The sequence below is a fragment of the Bos mutus genome, chromosome 20, assembly GCF_027580195.1.
Source record: "Bos mutus isolate GX-2022 chromosome 20, NWIPB_WYAK_1.1, whole genome shotgun sequence".
In the NCBI taxonomy this organism is placed as follows: Eukaryota; Metazoa; Chordata; class Mammalia; order Artiodactyla; family Bovidae; genus Bos; species Bos mutus.
This window is the reverse complement of record NC_091636.1, coordinates 61213422-61232800: the sequence shown is the minus strand read 5'-3', so window position 1 is coordinate 61232800 and position 19379 is coordinate 61213422. Positions and strand designations below refer to the sequence as shown.

The 19379-nt window shown below is 40.6% G+C and overlaps 1 protein-coding gene across 1 annotated transcript in view; it reads right to left on the bottom strand.

Moving 5' to 3' along the window:
* The window catches only part of CTNND2 (catenin delta 2), a 1090646-nt gene that overhangs the window by 901814 nt on the left and 169453 nt on the right, over positions 1-19379 (bottom strand).

The following is a 19379-nucleotide window of genomic DNA, read 5'->3' as shown; positions in this document are numbered from 1 at the left end:
AAATAAATAAGACTGAAGTATTTGGGACATGTATTACTTAGCAATGGTCATCAGCAGAGGAAGTAATAATTAACTGAGGGTAATTTTTGTAAAGGCACAACAAAAATCTCTGTTTAAATAAGAGGTTGGGAGTAAATCAAGGTTATTTTCTTGCTTTAAGCTTTTATATCACATGTCCTTCCAGGAACCAGTGCTGTGTGAATATTAAAAGATATTTTTCTAATATACTGTATCTGAGCCTCATGGGCTTCAAACTAAGCAATGTAATTTTTTTAGCAGGCCTTGTACCATATTATTCGGAGAAGGCAATGGCACCCCACTCCAGTACTCTTGCCTGGAAAATCCCATGGACAGAGGAGCCTGGTATGCTGCAGTCCATGGGGTCGCTGCCAGTCGGACACGACTGAGCAACTTCACTTTCACTTTAACTTTCATGCATTGGAGAAGGAAATGGCAACCCACTCCACTATTCTTGCCTGGAGAATCCCAGGGACGGGGGAGCCTGGTGGGCTGCCGTCTCTGGGGTCGCACAGAGTCGGACACGACTGAATCGACTTGGCGGCAGCAGCAGCAGCAGTACCATATTATTAGCTGTGTGTGTGTGTGCTAAGTCACTTCAATTGTGTTCAACTCTTTGTGACCCTATGGACTGTAGCCCACCAGGCTCCTCTGTCCATGGGATTCTCCAGGCAAGAATACTGGAGTAGGTTGCCATGCTCTCCTCCAGGGGATCTTCCCAACCGAGGGATTGAACCCGGGTCTCCCGCATTGCAGGCAGACGCTTTACCTTCTGAGCAACCAGGGAAGCCCAAATTTTGTGGGGCCTGTTCAAATTCAAGCTCTGGGCCCGTACTATTTTAAGTGAAACTTTTTGACAAAGAAATTGTCTGAGGTTCCAGCGTTATTAAGTAGCATAAGAGGTCCTAGAACTTTAGCTTTCTTGCTTTTGCTCCTGCCCACCCCCAGCCCATTTTAGTGTGTTTTGATGTGTCAGCCTGTTTCTTATAAGTGATGCTGCCTTCTAAATGCTGTCTACACACTAATTTTTATAAAACATAACTTTTAAAAGTATGACAGTCACCTGTCATCATAAAATATGGGATTTAATAGGCAAAGAATCAAGGTATGCCCTTAGGCACTCAATAACTTTGACTCATAGAGTATAAGGAATGATTCCATCTGTTTATCTACCTGGCCCCTTTCCCAATATGGCAATAAGAGAAAGAGTAGTGAATTCTTCTAGGCTTTTCTCACCATACAGAGCCACTGCTACCCAAGGCATCCTCCAAACCCTAGTGAAAATGACTTGGAATAATTTCCATCACTGTAATTTTTAAAATCCAGATTTAATTTAACCATTGGTCATCACTATGCATAGGTCATAAAGACTGTCAGCTTTCACTCCCAACCTTAGCTAAGAGCTCACAGGAAAGAGTTTCTTGATGGCTCACACAGTAAATAATCTGCCTGCAATGCAAGAGATCTGGGTTCTATCCCTGAGTTGGTAAGATTGCCTGGAGAAGGGAATGGCAACTCCAATATTCTTGCCTGGAAAAATCTCATGAAAGAGGAATCTGGTGGGCTACAGTTCATGTGGTTGCAAAGAGTCAGACCTGACTGAGCAATTAACACTTTCACTTACAGAAAAGAGAGAGGGCTCCGTAAATAATGTCAGAACCAAGCCCTGGATTGCTGACTGGTAAGTAGAAAAAGGCTTATGCCTTCCAACTGTTCAGTCTATGGTTAAGTCCTTTAGTCTTAAATAATCCATTAAAATTAGTAGTAAATCTGCGCTAACTCCAGGAAATCTAGAAAATGTAGAGAGACAAAAACAAAAAAAAAGGAAAAGCAACCATTAGTAATCCTACCATCCCAGATGAATATATTTACTTTGGCATTTTGATATAGGTTTTTCTAATTTTTTTTTTCTGATTTGACTTATTTTGCATAATAAACTTTACATAATGGAGTATTACTGCAATGGTTGTACTTTTTTTTTTTTAATTTTTGCTCAGCAACATATCATGTCAACAAAAATTATTCTACATTTTAATGATGCAATAAATACTTAGCACTCAATAGCTGTATGCATCATAATTCACCTATCTTTTGCTTGTCATTTTATCCCATCTTTACATTTCTCACATTTTCACCAGATAAATTTCTATAAGCATTATTTGATGGAGTGAGGAATCTGCAGGTATTTTGAGAACCAACAACAAGCTCTCCTGCTGCCCGGCTGGTCTAACATCTCTGCCCCCCAGCGGTGTCACGAGCATGTCCTCTCCCCACAAGGATGACAATACTGGCCTTTAATACCGTCTCCTGCTTTCACCCACTTTCACCCACATACATAAAAACTCATCTCTTCGGCTTTGTTTTTATTTTACTACAAATATAAGGAATATTGAAGACTGAAGGCAAAGGAGAAGGAGGTAGCAGAGGATGAGATGGTTAGGTAGCATCACTGACTCAATGGACATGAATCTGAGAAAACTCCAGGAGATAGTGGAGGAAGAGGAGCCTGGCATGCTACAGTCCCTGAGCTCGCAGAGTCACACGACTTAGCGACTGAACAACAACAAGGAATATTGTCCCACAGGTTTATTCCTCCTATGGACGACACCTCTTCATACCCTTTACACAGTTACTGAGTAAGAAGTCCTTCCATACAAATTGTCCAATGAGAATCTACAAACACCCAAACTGCATGTTAAACTCATCATCAACATGAGAAAAAAGACAAGATGAGGGAAACAAAATGTCAGATTTTTGGTGGTTCATTTTGTAGCAGAATTTGCTACTCAAAGGTTCTAGGTCCAGAAAATATGAAATAACACAGCCAGTCATACCTGGTCCCGTCACGCTGCTCTACACTGTCACACACAGGAGCTGTGTCATGGGCAGAATTGTGTCACCTTCTTCTTGTTCCTCCACCCCTGCCCCCAAATCCATAGGTCGAAGCCCTAATGTGACTGTATTTGGAGATGGGGAGTGCAGGGAGGTCACTAATGTTACATGAGGTCATAAGGGTGGGGTCTTAATCCAAGAGAACCGGTGACCTTATAAGAAGAGGAGAAGAGGGACTTCCCTGGCGGTCCAGTGGTTAGGACCCTGTGCTTCCAGTGCAGGGGGCTCGGGTTCAATCCCTCGTTGGGAAACTAAGGTCCTGCCTGCGGCATGGCCAAATAACTAAATAGATAGATAATAAATGAGTAAATAACTTAAAAAAAAATAAAAACAGTGAAGAGACACAGCAGAGTTTTTCTCTCCACCACCCGAGGACAGAGTGAAGGTGGCCACCAGGAAGGGAGCTCTCACCAGAAGCCTCCACAGCCAGTACCTTGACGTTGGACTTCTGGCCTCCAGAACTATGAGGAAACAACTGTCTTGTTCAAGACACTCAGTCTGTGCTATCTTGTCATGGCCGCTGAACAGACTGATACGAAGAGAGTTAGATTGTTCTCGGTTTCCTTTCTCAAATTACCTGGGTGGGGGGGTGGGCACGGAGGGCCCGGGGTCTCCGGAGTAGCAAGGTGGTACAGCTGTCAACACAGTCATCCTTGATGAACTACAGGTGTAGGGATAAGGCATATACTTCTTCAAATCAATACACTTGGATGACCCAAAGCTTACAAAAAGATATGCCCCACTGTTGTGAAAAAGACTGGAGAACAACACACTAACACAGTACCACCACTCTCATAGACACTCAAGAAAACTGGCTGGGACGACAAAATTGGGCAGCCTCGATTAAAAAGAGGCTCTTTTTAACTTAAGCACATATCCATATGTAATAAAATTTAATGAGGTCCAAATGAATGTTCTAAACTTGTATTCCCCAAACATGAGTCATTATGAATTTACATTATACTTGGTAACACCTTAAAACCTCATCTGTATTTTTTGTTGTTTAGTCACTAAGTCATGTCCGGCTCTTTTGCGACCCCATGGACTGTAGCGCACCAGACTCCTCTGTCCTTGGGATTTCCCAGGCAAAGATGCTCGAGTAGGTTCCTATTTCCTTCTCTGGGGGATCTTCCTGACCCAGGAATAGAACCCACGTCCCCGGACTCGGCAGGCGAGTTCTTTACCACTGAGTCACCAGGGAAGTCCCATTTGTACTTAGGAAGGCTAAAACTCTCTTGCTGTCAATGCAAGTACCACATTCAATGTTATATTTTATTGACGTCCAGCACACAGAAGGAAAATAAATTCTAATTTTATTTTGCAATTCAAATGTTTCTTATTTAGCCAGTTCTGTACAGCAACTAATGACTCTGCCATAAGAATAAAATTATATTTCAAAAAAATGACTGATGAACACTTGTGTCACACAATCATCTAATTCACGGACCCATCCAGCATTCTTGTGTCAGCCTTACTGCATCTCCTCCTCTCAGAGTCAGTAACAAGTTCCTTTGGCCACGATAAGGTCTTTGTTTGTCCTGAGCTGCCCAACCCCAATCCAATCCGTAACCCATGACCTTCTATCCTTTCAACTACACTCTGTTGTCATGGAGACCTGTTTCTTTGTCCTTGCAGGTTAGCAAGTCCCACCTATTTCAAATTCCAGAATCTCCAATTCCTTGCATATGGCAGGACTCAATAAGTATTTTATTAGCTAGACTTGCACTATCTAAGATGGTAGCTCCTAGCAACATGTGGCTATTTACATTTTAATAACACTAAAAGCCAGTTTATTAGTTGCACTATTCACATTTCAAGTGCTCAGTAGCCACATGTGGCCAGTGGCTACTGTACTGGACACTGAAAATGTAGAAGAATTCTATCACTGGAGAAAGTTATATTCACAGCCTTGATCTATACCCAGTAGTCAATTCTTTCCTGTAATCTTTCATCTTCCGCTTTAATCATGGTCAAAGAAGATGGAAGAAGTGGTCAGATTACAATTATATTTTAAAGTGAGGACTGCTAATACAGTGCATGTAGTAAGTAAGATGAAGACAGAAGAGTCCAGACGAGTCCAGAGTTTGATCTGAGTTGGAGAAAGAAATGGCAACCCACTCTGGTGTTCTTGCTTGGAGAATCCCAGGGATGGGGGAGCCTGGCAGGCTGCCGTCTATGGGGTCGCACAGAGTCGGACACGACTGAAGCGACTTAGCAGCAGCAGCAGCAGCCATCAGCCAAGATGTTGACACTGTAGGTGGAACAGCTTTGGAGCAGCAGATGGTGACCTGGCCTGAAAAGTCACAACGTCAGACATATCTACCTGTGACTCTTCTGTGCTGCTAGTATCTGGGCAGCAGGCAGCAGCTCTACTGAAACGGCACTCTGAGATGAATGAGGGCATATAAAGATGGATGGTTTCCAATACTGCTTGTCGAGCACTTTTCCCCCTTCAGGCAGGTCTCCTTTCACCTTCTACTGTAAGTTGCTAGACACTTCTAGAACTTTCCTTGTCTTCCTCACTTTTAAGACTATGGCTTCAAGACTCTGATATTAACTTTCCCAACTTCTTGACTCTCACACCAAACCAGCCAGTAAAACCCATGCTGCCACCCTAGCTTGAGTTCCTCTTCCTAAGTCCCACAGCTCTTCAAGACAGCCCTCTCCTATGTTCTAAAACACAAAAATATTAGCACAAATACTGACTTTTAGCTTTCACCCATCATTAGACATCGCTTTCCTAATTTGCCATTACCTTATACCCAAGTAAATAATGAAACCGGCCATTAAAATGCTCCAAACATCATATATATATATACACACACAATATATATATATATGCAATTTAATGTTTTAAAACTGAATACAACTAACATATTGGATTTTTATAACCTTTCACTTCACAGGCAACATTTAAAAGACTGTGATTATGTAAAATTGAAGAATAATCATTAACAATGAATGTGTGAATTAATATAAACTCATCACCTGAACAGGCTTCCCTGGTGGCTCAGACAGTAAAGAATCTCCCTGCAATGCAGGAGACCCAGGTTCGATCCCTGGGTTGGGAAGATGCCCTGGAGAGGGGAATGGCAACCCACTCCAGTATTCTTGCCTGGAGAATCCCATGGTCAGAGAAGCCTTGCAGGCCATGGGGTCACAAAGAGTCAGACACAATTCAGAGACTAACACATACACACACACATGACCTGAACAATACTGAATACCTTATTTGTGTGATCACCACAACTGCAATTCTGTATTTGTAAGTGATATGTCACTACTGAGACAAATAGACATAGCATGTTGTCTCTCAGATGAGCTGTGCACACATAAAAATATACCCTTGTTTCGCTTTTTTCTTTTAAAGAAAAATGTAACATTCCAACTTGTCCAAATAATATAAACAGTATTATAATTAATATTTGTCAAAACTCAATGCAATGAGGGAAGAAACTCAATCTGTCTTGGTCTATGTTTAATTCCCCACATCTACCTCAGTATCTAATATACAGCAGGCAGTTAATAAATATTTGTTGAGTTAATGCATGAACTATTAGCATAAAATCAATAGTGGTTGTTCACTACAGCATGTAACATAAGTGAAATGGGTTTTGCATTAAGAGCATTTCTCTAAATGATATTTGAAGTAACATCTTTTTATTTAAACTCAAGAAAGCTGCTCTTGCAAAATCCTTGAACTAGTGTAAGGCTTTTGCCTCACTCCACTGCCTGGAAATGGAAACCCTGGGCTGCTGACTCCTGAGACAGGACCATCCATTGAGCAGGTACTGGGGCTTCTGGGACCTGATACTTGCAACTCAAAATTTACAAACAAAATCTGGCAAAATTCATGGATATCCTCATGCAAGGATGGGAAGAAGCACTATGCCATATTCAGAAAATGTAACTACAGAGGCACCAGCAGGCAAAGCCAGGAGGAGGAGAAATGTACAATTCCATCTGATCAGTTGGAGGTGAGATGTGAGATATTCATGGAGTCAGAGTCACAAGGTCATTGACTGCTTGGTGGAAGGTATATTATGGCAGGGTGGAGAGCTGTTGGGATATCAGGGTTGGGTCCACACATCAAGCACAAGATTATTGTTCTACCTGTGTTTTGAAAAGTGGGAATGGTAGGAGGTTGAACCTAACATATTGTTAATAATACAGAGGCTCAGGAAATCTGCTTAATATCACTGTGCTTATTCACTCATTCATGTCCAACTCTTTGCAACCCCATGGACAGCAGCCCTCCAGGCTCCTTTGTCTATGGGGACTCTCCAGGCAAGAATCTTGGAGTGAGTTTCCAGGCCCTCTTCCAGGGGATCTTCCCAACCCAGGGACTGAACCCAGGTCTCCCGCATTGCAGGCAGATTCATTACCATCTGAGCCACCAGGGAAGCCCAAGAATACTGCAGTAGGTAGCCTATCCCTTCTCCAGGGGAAGTTCCCCACTCAGAAATTGAACCTGGGTCTCCTGCATTGCAGGCAAATTCCTTACCAGCTGAGCTACCAATGCTCTATTAACTGCCGAGGAAGATGTATGCATGCATGCTCAGTCGTGTCCAACTCTTTGTGACCCCACGGACTGTAGCCCACCAGGCTCCTCTGTCCATGGGATTTCCCAGGCAAGAATACAGGAGTGGGTTGCCATGTCCTCCTCCAGGGGAACTTCTTAATCCAGGGATTGAATCTCCTGTGGCTCCTGCATTGGCAGGTGGATTCTTTACCACTGAGCCACCTGGAAACCTACTGAGGAAGATGAAAGTGAAAGAAAGTGAAATTGCTCAGTTCAGTTCAGTTCAATTCAGTTCAGTCGCTCAGTCATGTCCGACTCTTTGCGACCCCATGAATTGCAGCACGCCAGGCCTCCCTGTCCATCACCAACTCCTGGAGTTCACTCAAACTCACGTCCATCGAGTCGGTGATGCCATCCAGCCATCTCATCCTCTGTTATTCCCTTTTCCTCCTGCCCTCAATCCCTCCCAGAATCAGAGTCTTTTCCAATGAGTCAAATCTTTGCATGAGGTGGCCAAAGTACTGGAGTTTCAGCTTTAGCATCATTCCTTCTAATGAACATCCAGGGCTGATCTCCTTCAGGACGGACTGGTTGGATCTCCTTGCAGTCCAAGGGACTCTCAAGAGTCTTCTCCAACACCACACTTCAAAAGCATCAATTCTTCGGCGCTCAGCCTTCTTCACAGTCCAACCCTTCACATCCATACATGACCACTGGAAAAACCATAGCCTTGACTAGATGGACCTTTGTTGGCAAAGTAATGTCTCTGCTTTTGAATATGCTGTCTAAGTTGGTCATAACTTTCCTTCCAAGGAGTAAACGTCTTTTAATTTCATGGCTGCAATCACCATCTGCAGTGATTTTGGAGCCCCAAAAAATAAAGTCTGACACTGTTTCCACTGTTTCCCCATCTATTTGCCATGAAGTGATGGGACCAGATGCCATGATCTTAGTTTTCTGAATGTTGAGCTTTAAGTCAACCTTTTCACTCTCCACTTTCACTTTCATCAAGAGTCTCTTTAGTTCCTCTTCACTTTCTGCCTCTCAGTCATGTCCAATTCTTTGTGATCCCATGCACTGTAGCCTACCAGGCTCCTCTGTCCATGGGATTTTCCATGCGAGTGGGCTGCCATTTCTGGGACCAACCTAAATATCACCACAGACTTAAGGCCTACCTGAATGGTCCTTATTCTTAAAGACATAATTATGTCTAAAGGTAAAAAAGGAAGTTCCTGTGGAGACCACAGGGCAAGGTAGCCTAGCAGTGCTCAGGCTTGAGAGGGGCACATAAGCCGGCAAGGTTTATCCAGACAAAGTTGGTGAGGACAGGAGAAGGTCCTTTGCAGGAGGGTCCTCTTGGCTCCTTTCTCTTGGTAAGTCACAGTCTAAGGCAGGGCTCCTCCACTTTTGGTATCTAATACCTGATGATCTGAAGTGGAGCTGATATAATAATAATAGAAACAAAGTGAACAATCCATGTAATGCCCTTGAATCATCCCGAAAATTTGTCTTTCATGAACGTGGTCCCCGGTGCCAAAATGGTTGGGGACTGCTAGTCTAAGGCATGATCTCAGGCATCTTCCTGTAGTCCTAACAAACACTCTATCAACAACTTAATGCCTTAAAAATTATTGAAAGGGCGGTACTTCTAAATAAGTCAGCAGATAAAGGGGAGTCCTTGGCCCTTCTGAGCACTACCCCAGCCAACTCTGTGATCTGAAAAGCCAAAGCCTGCACAGGTAGAGCAAAGCACAGGTACTTCAGCCTCCAACAGGTGTGTCTCCCCATAGGTAAGACTGTGACAGTGACATCTGACAGATTCCTCATCTGCAAGCAGGGTCCCCTCAGAACCCAATGAGTCAGAGGCAAAACTGAAGGAAGGCAGGGATTTGACTGGTGGACACCGGAAAGGCTGGGGGTTCCTGGCAAAGAGGAAAGGGTCAGAATAAATCTATACATTGACATCAGAGGAGCAAGAAGGGTGAGTACCAGGGCTGGGCTAACTGCTCGGCTGGAGGGAGATCCCTGAAGAGGATTGTAAGTAGCTGACCTGGAAGTAATGGGGATCTTGAACTTAAACTTGGTAATTTCAGAAAACACGTGATTTGTCACATTTATTATATTATTAACATGTGACTTGAGACATTTTCTACCACTGTTGGTGTGATCTCAGTGGGCCGGTGCACCAAGATTGAAGAGTTTGCCTTACGGGTGAGTTTCTAAGGGTCCACCTCACCCACTGCCTCTCACTGAACACCGTCCATACCTCTCTTGGGCAAAGCCATGCATATTGACACTGGATGTGCAAATAAGGACTTAGATGTTTCCTCCCAGGAGTTCACACCTAATATGCAAATATCTTACTATCTGTTACAGACATCACCCTGAAATCCCCACCAATGCACCAAATTTGGTGTGACCTCTCATTTCTCACCTGGATAGTCACAAAAACAGTCCAAATTGCCTCTCTTGCCTGCAATAAATAGTACCTATTTCAATAAAATCCCTGCAGTATTATTGGGAGAGTCAATTTTCTTACCATCAATTTGATTATGACACTCATATTTTTCTAAATTGATCTGAGTGGATCCTAACACCAAGGACAGAAATTTCCAATACCTACAGACATAGCAAATGTACTTTATATCATGATTCACACATCTTAACTGAAACGAAATTTTAGGAATTATAAAGCCTTAAAACACATGATGCACAATATTTCTATTCTGCTTTATTCAATTTCATTAAAAAAAAAACTTAATGTTCACCCACTAAATTGATGTCTACAAAGAGTTTGGAGGCCAGTGACCTGGAGGATAGAGTGACATCTCCTCTGCATGAGACAGGAGGCTGCTGTTGCTCCGGCCAGTGCTCACATCTCCATTCTGAAACCTAGTTGCTTCTCCCCTCTCCCCTCACTCTATAGATTCACCAAGTTTCTTATAGTTCCAAACACATCTTATCTAATCAAACTTTGCACACACAGATATCTCTCCGTGCATGCTTTTATCACCTCTAAGAATTTGTTTGGCTAATTTGTGTGACTGTCAATCTCTCTTCCTCTTTCAAAATTCCCCATAAGCATTTTTCCTCTTTGGAGACTTTTGGAGCCACTCCAAAATCTGTAGCACTCACTCCTGACTGCTACCTGTTTAACTCAAACCCTCCTCAAGTAGTGCCTTTATCAAATGAGCTGTGATGATCTTACCACTTCTGGGATTTTTAAAAACTTTGAAAATTTTAAAAATCGGGATGCTTCTTTATGTGGCTGTTGGCACCCTTTTCCTTTCAGTTATCTGGAATGGATTTTGTGTGACTTGCCACTAAAGTGTTATTAAATCAATGATATACTGCTCAATATCTTAGAAAGAAAGTGGAAGTTGCTCAGTTGTGTCTGAATCTTTGTGACCTCAGGGACTATACAGTCCATGGAATTCTCCAGGCCAGAATACAGGAGTGAGTAGCCTTTCCCTTCTCCAGGGGATTTTCCCAACCGGGATCTAACCCAGGTCTATTACGGAAATATCCTATATTTTACATCATCTATCTCTTAATTAGGTCATGAATTCTTTGAGCACAGAAACTCATTTATATTCACCACCTCAGTGCCTAGAATAGTGCCTGGGAAAGAGACAGTATCATTCAATGCTTAATGAATAAGTCATAATGAAAGAACATTTATAATGCTTCATCAGGCTTATTTAAAAGCGTCAAGAACTATACACTTACAACAGTGACTGGTATATAAATGTCCTATAAATCTTCCTGGGTTCATAAAACAGAAATATTCAAATTAATGAGTTTGAATAATATATAATGCTAAAGTATCCAAACCATATCTATTTCTCCTATTCACACGTGTGTCTATATTTACAGTGAGAATGTTTCTGGATGAAATTAGTATAATAAAAACAGGTTTTTATGTAAAAATAGTGGCCCCACTTCCATAAATAACTACCCTAGCTCTCCCGAACACCAAAAATATGTACTAACAGTAGATATCATGGGTTCACTACGTGATACAGACATTCCTTTCTATGCCAAAGAAATAAAGTCTGAGATTCTGCACTTGAAGATCGATCACAGTAACAGTAAGTTCAACAGACTGAAATAGGCAGACTACCTTAGATTTTGACTCCCCTTGAAAATGGTGGGGAAGTTCTAATATATTCTATAATAAAGAAGTTCAGCAGTGGAGTGACTATTCTTTTTCTGAAATTTCAAAGAAGTATGCCGAGCACGGGCTTCCCTGGTGGTTAAGCATTAAAAGAATCCGCCCACAATGAAGGAGATGTAGGTTCGATTCCTGGATGGAGAAGATCCCCTGGAGAAGGAAATGGCAACCTACTCCAGGATTCTTCCCTGGGAAATCCTATGCAGAGAGGAGCCTGGAGTGCTACAGTTCATGGAAACAGTCAAACAAGACTTAGCACCCAAACAACAACAATGCTGAGCGCAGCTCCTAATCCAGCGCTCAAGCCACGTCACACACAGTGACTTCCCAGAAAACATATTGCTGCCAAACATCGCAGGCACTTGGATTCCACTCAGCACAGCTTCTAAAGACTTAACTTTCCATCCCCCTCATCTTATCCTTGCAAGAGGTTGAACAACAGCATCTAAGATTATCAGCAAAATCAGCCTGTCTCCCCAAATAGGCTCCCTAGTAATATTTTACACAAACATGCACTTTTCCATTTTATATTTCTCTGCTTAATCACAGATTGACATGATAAAATTTGGTACCAAAACACAATCACACTCTAAAGCCAGTCCATAGCAATTTAAATATCATGAAGTGCCCACTCTGAGTGTCACAATCTATTAAACAGAAAGTCCCCAAATACTAGCCTCATGCTGGCCTGCAACATGGTCTCACTTCATAGTACTTGAAAGTGTCCACTCAAATTATGGCAATTTGCCCTTCATATTGATTCCAAATATGTCTCTGCCACTTCACAATTTCTCAAGATCCTGGAACTCAACCACACATTTTTTCTTTTTTTCCTCCAGAATTACTATCAATGGGCATTCAAGGACAAAAGCTCACACTGTAAATAGATACCTGTACTCCTTAGCCTATATATTGAACCCATCACAGCAGGAAAACTGTAACCAGTGTTTTCAATGTAATTATAGAAGAGAGTTTCGACTGCTTCTATACAACTTTAGGTGTTAGCACAGACTTGGAAATTTTTAAAGTAGATCTCTCTACTGGCCTTAAAAGAAAAAAATAAAACAAAAACTGAACACAGTCATGATCATTTTGAAAGTTGCCAAGACATGTTGACATTTTTTCACATACAGACAAGGAATTTTGAAAATTTAAGTGATATCTTATTACAACACACAACCTCAAGAGAAGAGTAAAACTTTGCTTAAGGAATTAAATCTAAATTATATCTGTACAAGAGGTTTTTATTTTACATGTGAAGGTTATACAGCAAAGAATCATTCTTATTTTTGTACATATATTCATTAAATGTTATTAATACACACAGGTGGTTTAAATTTCCTGGAATCTGATCAAAAATATTATTTTAAATAATGAATGGCCTATCAATCTCCAGCCCTACTTTTGCCAATTTGTTTTCCGTTATCTAAGCTCTGTTTCTATAATATGCATGCAGTTTCTTGTTTGTTTTTTTAGATTCCACACATATAAGTGATATCAGCATTTGTTTTTCTTTGTCTTATATCACACTTAGCACAATGCCTTCAAGTTTCATTTGTGTTGTTGCAATGGCAGAATTTCCTACTTTCTCATGGCTGAATAATGTTCCATTGCATGAATGTGCCACTTCTTTCTCAATTCATCTGTTGATGGACACTTAGGTTGCTTCCGTATCCCCACTACTATGAATAATGCTTCAATGAACACGGGAGGGCAGATATTTCTTCAATGTCCTATTTTCACTTCCTGATATATACCCTGAAGTTGGAATTTGCTGGATCATGTGGTAGTTATATTTTTAAATTTGTGAGGAGCATCCATACTATTTTCCATAGTGGTTGTAGCAAATTATATTTCTACCAACAGCACCCAAGGATTCCCTTTTTCCCACATCCTCACCAGCACTGAACTATCTCCTGTCTTGTTGATGATAGCCATTCTAACAGTGGTGAGGTGATACCCTATGGTTCTGATTTGCATTTCCCAGATGCCTAGTGACATTTCACACCTTTTCATGTATTTTTTGGCTATTTATACATTTTCTTAATTAAAGATACCTACTCTGCCTCTTCCCATAACATTATATTTTGAACTGCAGAACAAAGATATAAGACAAAAGGCAGTTTCCAATCACAGAGAACTATGAGTCAAATTTTATTCTATGACTCTTCAGTGGGTGTAATTGTTTTCCTTATAGTACTTTATCTACAGTACTGAGATAACAGGTAAAAATTCTGACCCTCATAGCAAATATGTATAAAGTGATTACTAATAACAATGTGAAGTCAAGTGGGCCTTAGGAAGCATCACTACGAACAAAGCTAGGGGAGGTGATGGAATTCCAGTGGAGCTATTTCATATCCTGAAAGATGATGCTGTGAAAGTGCTGCACTCAGTATGCCAGCAAATTTGGAAAACTCAGCAGTGGCCACAGGACTGGAAAAGGTCAGTTTTCATTCCAGTCCCAAAGAAAGGCAATGCCAAAGAATGCTCAAACTACTGCACAATTGCACTCATCTCACATGCTAGTAAAGTAATGCTCGAAATTCTCCAAGCCAGGCTTCAGCAATACGTGAACCATGAACTTCCAGGTGTTCAAGCTGGTTTTAGAAAAGGCAGAGGAACCAGAGATCAAACTGCCAATACCTGCTGGATCATAGAAAAAGCAAGAGAGTTCCAGAAAAACATCTATTTCTGCTTTATTGACTATGCCAAAGCCTTTGACTGTGTGGATCACAATAAACTGTGGAAAATTCTTCAAGAAATGGGAATACCAGACCACCTGACCTGTCTCTTGAGAAATCTGTATGCAGGTCAGGAAGCAACAGTTAGAACTGGACATGGAACAACAGACTGGTTCCAAATAGGAAAAGGAGTACGTCAAGGCTATATATTGTCACCCTGCTTATTTAACTTACATGCAGAGTACATCATGAGAAACACTGGACTGGAAGAAACACAAGCTGGAATCAAGATTGCTGGGAGAAATCTCAGTAACCTCAGATATGCAGATGACACCACCCTTATGGCAGAAAGTGAAGAGGAACTCAAAAGCCTCTTGATGAAAGTGAAAGAGGAGAGTGAAAAAGTTGGCTTAAAGCTCAACACTCAGAAAACAAAGATCATGCCATCCGGTCCCATCACTTCATGGGAAATAGATGGGGAAACAGTGGAAACAGTGTCAGACTTTATTTTTCTGGGCTCCAAAATTTTTCACTGCAGATGGTGACTGCAGCCATGAAATTAAAAGACACTTACTCCTTGGAAGGAAAGTTATGACCAACCTAGATAGCATATTGAAAAGCAGAGACATTACTTTGCCAATAAAGGTTCATCTAGTCAAGGCTATGGTTTTTCCAGTGGTGATATATGGATGTGAGAGTTGGACTGTGAAGAAGACTGAGCGCAGAAGAACTGATGCTTTTGAACTGTGGTGTTGGAGAAGACTTTTGAGAGTCCCTTGAACTGCATGGAGATCCAACCAGTCCATTCTGAAGGAGATCAGCCCTGGGATTTCTTTGGAAGGAATGATGCTAAAGCTGAAACTCCAGTACTTTGGCCACCTCACGTGAAGAGTTGACTCATTGGAAAAGACTCTAATGCTGGGAGGAATTGGAGGCAGGAGGCGAAGGGGATGACAGAGGATGAGATGGCTGGATGGCATCACTGACTCGATGGACATGAGTCTCAGTGAACTCCGGGAGTTGGTGATGGACAGGGAGGCCTGGCGTGCTGCGATTCATGGGGTCATAGAGAGTCAGACACGACTGAGCGACTGAACTGAACTGAGTAACAATTTCAATGTCCAGTCTTAGAGGTCAGAAGTCAACAATGGTCCAGGATTTCAACTCAAATATTGTCATATCCTTTTGATTAGATCTCAGGATTTTCAATGCTTGCATATAATAGTTCTTTTACATTACAAACCCAATTACAAAATAATAATTATCAGTTTCAGGGAAGATTTTTTTGGGAGGGTGAATTTTAAATAAATACTGAGGTTTTGTCACCAAGGTGCCAATTACTCTTGATATTTTGAAAACGGGATGTCATCTTTTTAAGTCACCATTATGCAAACATCTTTTTAATATGTTATGAAGTCCACCATGTTCTAAGAGGGTCAGTTCAGTTCAGTTCAGTCGCTCAGTCGTGTCCGACTCTTTGCGACCCCATGAATCACAGCATGCCAGGCCTCCCTGTCCATCACCAACTCCCGGAGTTCACTCAGACTCATGTCCATCGAGTCAGTGATGCCATCCAGCCATCTCATCCTCTGTCGTCCCCTTCTCCTCCTGCCCCCAATTCCTCCCAGCATCACAGTCTTTTCCAGTGAGTCAACTCTTCACATGAGGTGGCCAAAGTACTGGAGTTTCAGCTTTAGCATCATTCCTTCCAAAGAAATCCCAGGGCTGATCTCCTTCAGAATGGACTGGTTGGATCTCCTTGCAGTCCAATGGACTCTCAAGAGTTTTCTCCAACACCACAGTTCAAAAGCATCAATTCTTCGGCGCTCAGCCTTCTTCACAGTCCAACTCTCACATCCATACATGACCACAGGAAAAACCATAGCCTTGACTAGACGGACCTTTGTTGGCAAAGTAATGTCTCTGCTTTTCAATATGCTATCTAGGTTGGACATAACTTTCCTTTCAAGGAGCAAGCGTCTTTTAATTTCACGGCTGCAATCACCATCTGCAGTGATTTTGGAGCTCCAAAAAATAAAGTCTGACACTGTTTCCACTGTTTCCTCATCTATTTGCCATGAAGTGATGGGACCAGATGCCATGATCTTTGTTTTCTGAATGTTGAGCTTTAAACCAACTTTTTCACTCTTCACTTTCACTTCCATCAAGAAGGTTTTTAGTTCCTCTTCATTTTCTGCCATAAGGGTGGTGTCTAAGAGGGTAAGCGTGTTTAAATTGCAAAGGGCAAATTCAACAGAACTCTTTGAATGTAATATTCTGTATATGTTTTATTATTGTGTGTAATCATATGTTTTAAATCTCAGATATGAATGAATAGGCTTGGTCTGATGATGTCATATTCCTGATTAAAAATGACTATATCAAAAAATTTACAATATTTTGTACCATTTTTCCAGCATATTTTTAAAAGTAATTTCTTTCATAATTAATTCCTCTTACTTATAGGGAAAGTCTTTTCCTAGCCTTATGTTTCCCATTTCCAACATCTTCTTTCACTTTTCCTAAATACTAACAATCTTTTCTGTGATCAGTAACTATCACCCTCTAATACACATTATTTCTGAATAAAGTACCAAATATTTGTTATTTAGTTATTATAAAATTAGTCAGTTATGGGTTCAAATACAGACAAGTTTAAAGAAAATTAGCATAACTCTTATGAAAAGTAATTGTGGTTCTATGTTCAGAGAGAAAAATAAAAATTTGCCACTTAAGTAGAAATTTTGTACTTTTTATATGGTATTATTTTGGTGTTTTTACTGGTCTTTCTGTAGGGAGAAATGTATGAGTAAACGTGACTATAATCTACTGTTTTATGTCTCTCTATGACTGATAAACTTTCACTGTCTCCAAAAGACAAGTGACAGATGAACTTTCAATCAAAGATGATTATTTTTAAGAGGGATAAATAAAGGTTTTAAGTTCTAATTAACATTGCAAACCTCATAAACCAGTAGGAGCTATTAAAAATAGTAACAAGCACTAGCAATTGAGACTTTTATACACACATGTTCAAACAACTGTAAAAAGCACTACCCCAAAATAAATAAACATGGTACTTATGAAAAAATCTCAATTCTGTGAACACCACAGGTATATGGATTTGCATTAGAAAAATCATAAATATTCAGCTATAAAAACTTTCTCTTATTTATCTTTCTTGCAATAAAGTTTCCTATCAATTAATTTTTGTGTGCCTTAGATGAAAAAGCAATAAAAATGCATACCATTGTCATACCTATCATAGCAGGTTTAAAAAATAATATTTTTATAAATCAGTGGTTGTGCAAATAAGGAAATAGCTATGAAGTTATATTTAAATTTTTTGGTTACAATTGAACAAAAATATTTTATAAGACAGTATCATAATAATATTAATGCACACTTGCTAAATACTAGGTACTCTTGTAAGCTCTTCACCAGTATCATTAATTAATACAACAATCCTCTGCTGGACTTCTATTGTTATCCTCGATTCCCAGATGATGAAACTGAGGTCTAGAGAGCTTAAGTTTCTGAGGTACCAAGGGAAGCGCTACTGTTTAAAGCCACACAGCCTGTGGTTCTCAGTCATGTTACTGTTCTACAAATCTATAGCATGCCTCAATGCTGATACCAATTTTTAAAATAGTTCATTAATTTAAAAATAACTCACTGATCACTTTGTGATGGACCAGTACTGGGCATCAAGTACTGGCTGCAAAAGACAAATAGGAAATGGTCTCTTCCCACTTAGGAGGTGCCCCAGGGGAAAAATGATGAATATAGAGACTGGATCCAAAGTGTGGATCTTTGTAGTCAGAACACCTTCAGAGTGCTTATTACTTTGGTGTCCTAGTTCCTAGCACAATGATCAGTTCATGTTCTATAAGCTTTCAAACTGGCTCCATTCCATAACCCTAGCAGACCTGTCCCTTCTGCACTTGTGGTCAGCTGTTGTCTCCAAAGCAGCTTGAGATCCTCCTGTCCTCAGTGGTTAAGGAGCAGTTTACCAGGAGCCAGCTGTGATACTTTCAAATCCATTCATTCAGGTTTAAGTTGTGATTCTATTATTTAACTAAATAGGTGGCTCAGTGGTAAAGAATCTGGCTGCCAATGCGAGAGACATGGGTTTGATCCCTCGGTTGGGAAGATCCCTGGGTCTTCTTCCCTGGAGAAGGAAATGGAAACCCACTCCAATGTTCTTGCCTGGGAAATCTCATGGACAGAGGAACCTGGCAGGCTAAAGTCAATGGGGTTGCAAAAGAGTTGGACATGACTTGGCAACTAAACAACAACATCTAAACCAATGAGATATAATTGCATCAAGAATGAAAGTGCTTTTGTTTTTAATGGTTTGGTGAAACTCCTTTTAAAAACCCATTTAAAAATGCTGTGACTTTCCAGATGATTGCAAAAGACTAGGGAACAATGATACACATTGAGAAGGATTCTTCCTTCAAAGTGCTCCACCAGTGTCTTTGATTTCTTACTTTAAATAAATGGAAACTGAAATAATAGAGGATGTAATAAGGGGAGACTAGGGTGAGGAAGGAATCTACAAGAATCTTCATTTGGAATGCTTACTAGCAGACCCATTTTTAAGTAAACGGACTAGGTCCTATAAGATTAATGAACAAAGACAAATACGCCTTTTATGTATTTTTCAAATGACAATCTACTTTGAAATGAATTCTCTTTACTGACTGGTCCCAATCCCGTGGTTAAGATACCAACCATTACTTGTTTGTCTCAATATTCAGTGTTTGTCTCAATATTTACTTGTTGAATGAATCAATGAATGGAGTACCAAGTGAACTGATAAAGTTTAACTTATTCTGTCTGTTATGTGACTATTCAGTTGGTCTTTTCATTGTATGAGTATTTGTTTTGCCTGGAATCACTTACTTCCCAGATCAATTAGTCACTTATTAACTTAATTAAGAAACAAGTGGCTACTGGTACTTGTTGATATCAATAATTCCACCAAAGAAAATGATGCCGGGTTTTGAAAGAACCTTTTGTTTTCCATGGATTCTGCCTCTGTTCCCCTGTGACTTTTCGTCGGTACATGGCATCCATGTGAGGC